Here is a 6,000-nt window from a genome sequence, read left to right on the forward strand (position 1 = left end):
TGGGCATCACTGGTGGGGCTGCACTGATGGGCATCACTGGTGGGCCTGCAGTGGTGGGCATCACTGGTGGGGCTGCAGTGGTGGGCATCACTGGTGGGGCTGCAGTGGTGGGGCTGCATGGGTGGGCATCAGTAGTGGGGGGGCTGCACTGGTGATGAGTGCACTGAATATCTGTGCAGATCTCTCCTGTGAGAAATTGTCGCTGATCGGCTCTCCTCTCTTGCTGTCAGTGTGAGAAAAGGAATACCGATAACTGGCATTTACTTGTTTAGCAGCTATGATTGGACACAGCTGATCACATGGGTAAAGAGCCTTGTCATCGACTCTTTACCGAGATCAGTGATGCGCGTGTCCCATAGACAGAGTGCACCACCAATCGCCGCACTGCGCACCTGCGGCAGAGTTGGACAACATTAAATGATGTCCCAGAATGAGAGAGCCGCTGCCCTCCTATTATTTGAAAATACGGATGGCGGGAGGTGGTTAAAAAGGAACCAAAGAAACTGTGATAACAAATGGCTTCATATGATCATTGTCCCTAAATAAAAGTTTGTGTTGGCATGATCAGTCATATTTTCAATATCCATGCCAACATTCCATGATTTCTGCCAGGGTATGCAAACTTCTCAGCACAACTGTGTGTAAATTTGTCTGACAATGTGGATCTTCACTTCTCCACACTCCCACCCAGAAAACCCTCACTTTTCCCAGATACCCGCTCGATTCGTAGGATTGGACAGGCATCAATAGCCTTGTGATAGAATATCATCATGATAGAAAAGTTTCATAGAGAAACTTTGGGAAGACTATATTATCAAATCTTTATACTTCACCTTTTCATCCTAGTTTTCGTTTCCAGCCAATTCTTTTCTTACAGCAACTCTGTAACTGTCTGGATTGTCATATGCCGTTATCCGCAGAGATTTTATTCTGTTTTTTTTATTCCCTGCCATCAAGTATCTGGCCAGGTGTTGTTAAGTGCTGACCCTGCTGTCAGCAGAGTGTTGTTCTACAAGGGCCCAGTGACATTTGTACTGTAATTTCAGAAAGCCCCATTCTTGGCAGCAGCTTTCATGAGCACATGCAGCTAAATGTAGCCGTAAAATTCCTTTGCGGCAGCCATGGGGTTTGACGGCTGTGCGATTTACCACTGTAAACGTTCGGACCCCATCTTGCTCTGTGTTTGGCAGACTGAAGTCTGGCTATGAAAATAGAATGGCGTCTGGTTGGTTGCAGATTTAGTTTACATTCCGGTAACGAAGTGAAGTGGGTGGCCCCCCAGTTAGTACACATGGATGTTGCAAACAAATGGGGTTTTCTGTTTTTCTGCTAATACTTGTTAATACAAGAAAAAGCAGTCACTCCCAGCGCTCAGAGGTCCTTCCTGGGTACATCCGGAATGCTTGGCCAATGCAGCCCTCTTCAGATAGGGGAATCCAATGCAAAACTACAACAGAACAATCCGGGAAGGTGCAAGCACCTAGTGCATTACCAAACCTTTATTGTAAAATCGATAAAAAATGGATACTCACAAAAGTACAAGTAGTAAGAGCATGTAAACCAAAAGATGTTATGTAGTGCAGGATACGTGTGCCTCAAAGACACCCCACTATACTGGCAAGCTTACGTGTTTTGGGGGCGTACCCCCTTCCTTAGAGCTAAGCTGACCAGCACATCAATGTTCAAGTGCATAAATAAAGGCACTTGTGCAAAGCCCTTTTCCCTAACGGGAAGGGAAGTCCAAAAAAAATATTATAAAATAAAAGACTCTATATACCCCGAAATGGTGTACACCACAATGCGACTATTATAATAGTCTTACCCCTTGAGGCACAACCATACATGCATGTAGGACACATGAGATTGTCTTTTTATGAATTCCTGTGAGTTTTCTGATGGTGTTTTTCTAAACCAATCAGATTCTCCCTATTAATTTTACTAATGGAGATTTGAAAATAAATAATTGCCATGAAAATAACGCAATATTTTCCTTTTATTACCTGAAATTGAAATAGCCATCATAAATACTGTCGCATGTTGTATGTTTCCTATTCTTTGTAACTGTTTTCTATTACTTTTAGGATGTATGCTTGAATTTTGTTGACAGGTTTTGCATTAGTTAAAGACATTGAGGGCTTAAAGAGGAGCTCCAGTTTTATGCTTATTACAAGTCAGCAGCTACAAAAACCTCACAGCCGCCCTGTGCATTATGAATGGTCCTGCAGTCTTCAGAAACCTGTGATGTGTCTCAGATGACTGTGGGGAGGGAGGGAAAAGAACTCTGCTCAGGTCACCTAGGCGATCCCAGCGGAAGTGGGAGCGGGTACCAGTCAGAACCAGGTACCTGCTACCCCCCCCCAAAAAAGTGCCATTTGGGGAAGAGGAGGGAGGAAGCCTTAAAGCTGAACTTCCCCTTATGGGTGGAGCTCCACTCTAAATATCGTCTCTCGAGGCCACAAGAGACAGGCAAGAGATTTCCCCATCCACAATCCTAGTATGGAATCTCCATTGTATTTAGGTAACTGTGGCACCTGTAGCTGGGTGAATACAGCTGTGCTGCCAAACCGTTACTGCATCTGATGATCATCTGATACTTTTCCACCCAACTCGGTCATTTTGAATCGACTTTTGTCAAGCTGAGTGGTGTTTACAGAGTCACCCATGGCCCGAATTTTAGCCGATTTAACAACAGTCAGCAGAAATTCAAGCCATCTATGCCCAGCTTAAAGTGTTACTAAACCCAGGATCCTGCATTCACTATATCTGGTCTCTCACGGTGCACAGAACATTGAAAGGCAATTATTTTAGTAAATATAAACTGGTAAATACCGTTTCTCCTCAGTGGTATATAGCAGTCTTGTGACTTTTATTAGTGTCTGGTTAAAGCTTGTAGGAGGAGTTTTCTTTCTACTCTGACTGTTCTATCGGGCTGCAGGACCCCTAACCCTCTGTCTGGACAGTGGCTGATCACATGCACTCTCCCAAGAAAAAAATTAAAAATAAAAAATCTCTAGCAGTGCACCCCAAACTGAGCATGTGCAGCTTGTCCCCAGGGCTCTGTTCTGTCAGCAGATAGATTGGGGACAGTAAAAGAGAGAGATGCAGCTCACAAACACTCTTGTTCTGGAATGACACCGCCCTAGTGAGAACTGGTTCCAGGTGCTGGCTTTGCTGGGTTGCAATGAGACAAGAAGAAATCCTGGTTAGCCGCACTCCGGGATAAGGACATCTTTATTAAAGTAAAATCCAACAATACAGGCAAATGCAGAGAAGTACAGGGTGGTAAACCGCTAACGCGTTTCACATCATTTGGATGCTTATTCGTAGCTACGAATAAGCATCCAAATGATGTGAAATGCGTTAGCGGTTTACCACCCTGTACTTCTCTGCATTTTCCTGTATTGTTGGATTTTACTTTAATAAAGATGTCCTTATCCCGGAGTGCGGCTATCCAGGATTTCTTCTTGTCTTATTGGGTACAGTGGAAGGAGGGGAGGAACAGAGAATACAGAATCAAACTGCCTTTTTACACAATGCATAGGATTATAAGCCCTTGGGTTTCACACAGAGTGATACAAGCATGCTTTACTCCATATACAGACTGATTTTACTGTTGTGGGTTTAGTAACACTTTAAAGTGGATGTAAATTCTCCATATACCCAGTGAAGTGAACAACCTCAGATGATACACAGAGATTAAACAAATCTCCCTACATAAGTTTTACATCTATATCTGCTGTCTTCAGCTTTATATACTGTTTAGAAAGTGTACGTCCTGTTAGAATTTTCTCTTCCTGATTCATCTGTGGGTGTGGATTCTTGCTATACACCGTGAGACAGCTGATTGGAGGAAATGCACACACACCCTCACCGATGCGCGTGCCCGACGGCCGCGATGTCCACCGGGCACTCGCAATCACTTATTACAGAACCGGAGCTTGGATCTGTGTGTGTAAACGCACAGATCCACAACTTGTCAGGGAAGAGGAGACAGATCGTGTGTTCATACCAAGTATGAACACTGATCTGTCTCCTCCCCTAGTCAGTCCCCTCCCCCTACAGCTAGGATCACTCCCTAGGTAACACATTTAACACCTTGATCACCCCCTAGTGTTAACCCCTTCCCTGCCAGTGACATTTATAGAGTAATCGGTGCATATTTATAGCATTGATCGCTGCATAACTGTCAGTGGTCCCAAAATAGTGTCAGAAGTGTCTGATCTGTCTGCCGCAATGTCACAGTCACTATAAAAATCGCAGATCGCCGCCATTACTAGTAAAAAAAAAAAAAAAATAATAATAAAAATGGCATAAATTTAGCCCCAATTTTGTAGACGCTATAACTTTTGCGCAAACCAATCAATATACGCTTATTCTGATTTTTTTTTTTTTTTTTTAACCAAAAATATGTAGAATATATATCGGCGTAAACTGCGGAACTTAATGTGTTTTTTGTTTTTTTAATTTGGATATTTATTATAGCAAAAAGTAAAAAATAATATTGTTTTGTTTTTTTTTTCAAACTTGTCACTCTTCTTTTGTTTATAGCGCAAAAAATAAAAACCGAAGAGGTGATCAAATACCACCAAAAGAAAGCTCTATTTCTCTATTTGTGGGGAAAAAAATATAAAAATTTCATTAGGGTGTTGCATGATCGCGCAATTGCCATTCAAAATGTTACAGCGCTGAAAATTGGCCTGTGCAGGAAGGGGGTGAAAATGCCTTGTATTGAAGTGGTTAAAGCAGTAGTAAACACTGCTTGGTGACTTACCTACAAGTAAGTTTATAATAAAGCTTACCTTCTAGGCACAAGGCATATCTGCTATACATGCACCATTTAAGAGATATTCACCATTCTTGCTGTCAGTGACGTCCCTGGCACATGCGCACCGCACTCTGAAGGGACGGCTTACTGAGTAGGACGTCCCTTTAGAGCGACATGCCGCTACCGTGCACGTGTGCGGGAATGACATTATCGCAGCTTGCCTATTCAAACCAGGCTGATATTAAGACCCTTTTCACACTGGAGGCATTTTTCAGGTGCTATAGCACTAAATAGTGCCTGTAAAGCTCCTGAAAAATGCCTCCCCTACATCCCCAGTGTGGAAGCCCGAGTGCTCAGTGTGAGTGTGAAAGGGATCTAAAGATTATTGCAGTTCTGTGTTCATTATTACATTATTAAATATATTTATTTACACGCAAGTGGTGTAAGCACTTAAATTTTGCCTTGCTGTCAGCCTCCAGCAATCCTTAGGACAGTAGAGCTCAGACTGGGGAAAAGAGAAGTAGCATAAGGAGCCAGTCATTTGTGTTGCAATGCAGAGAACATGCTGACAGGAGAAAATAACACAATGACAAATGAGCTCATCAGTCTGCTGTTTCTTCTTTTTACTGTCCAGTCATATAGTTTAAAGACGAGACCCACAAGCCATACCTAATTCTAACAGAGAAAAATGAGGCTGTGCTGTGTGGCAGAGCTGTGTAAATTGTAGGACTGGATGGCCAGAAATACAGCTGTTATGTGTGTGTTTCATCAATGTGTTTAGCTTTTTGTCAGGAGTTTCAGGGCTGACATGCAAAAAAAAAAAAAAAAGTAAAAAGGCTATTGTCTGAAAAAAAATGACGTCAGTTTGATAGTAAATGCTTTAAAAAACTAATTTTTATCCAGTTAGGCGGGTAAACTGGAGTTGACTTTTTCAAAGGAAGCAGAATATCAGCATCACACTTTCCTTTATTTTAAGGATCACTAAAGATATATATATATATATATATATATATATATATACCTGGTCTTCTGGGGTCCCTCGGCGGCTGTCTCGGCTCCCCCCCGCAAGGACTCAACACCTTTATGCGAGCTTCCCCACATGGTGTTGAGTGATTGCGGGCACGCTCCCGTAATACAGCCGGCGGCCATAGCCGCTCACTGTATCACTCGGCCCCGCGGCGCGCCGTGTCATTGGATGTGATTTCAATCCATCCACTCTAGCCAATCAACGGCCA

General features: G+C 42.9%; 1 protein-coding gene across 1 annotated transcript in view; it reads left to right on the forward strand.

Moving 5' to 3' along the window:
* The window catches only part of TAPT1 (transmembrane anterior posterior transformation 1), a 121,887-nt gene that overhangs the window by 50,011 nt on the left and 65,876 nt on the right, over nt 1–6,000 (forward strand). The gene's annotated exons all lie outside the window — the stretch shown is intronic.

Source organism: Aquarana catesbeiana, linkage group LG01, assembly GCF_042186555.1.
Source record: "Aquarana catesbeiana isolate 2022-GZ linkage group LG01, ASM4218655v1, whole genome shotgun sequence".
Classification (NCBI taxonomy): Eukaryota; Metazoa; Chordata; class Amphibia; order Anura; family Ranidae; genus Aquarana; species Aquarana catesbeiana.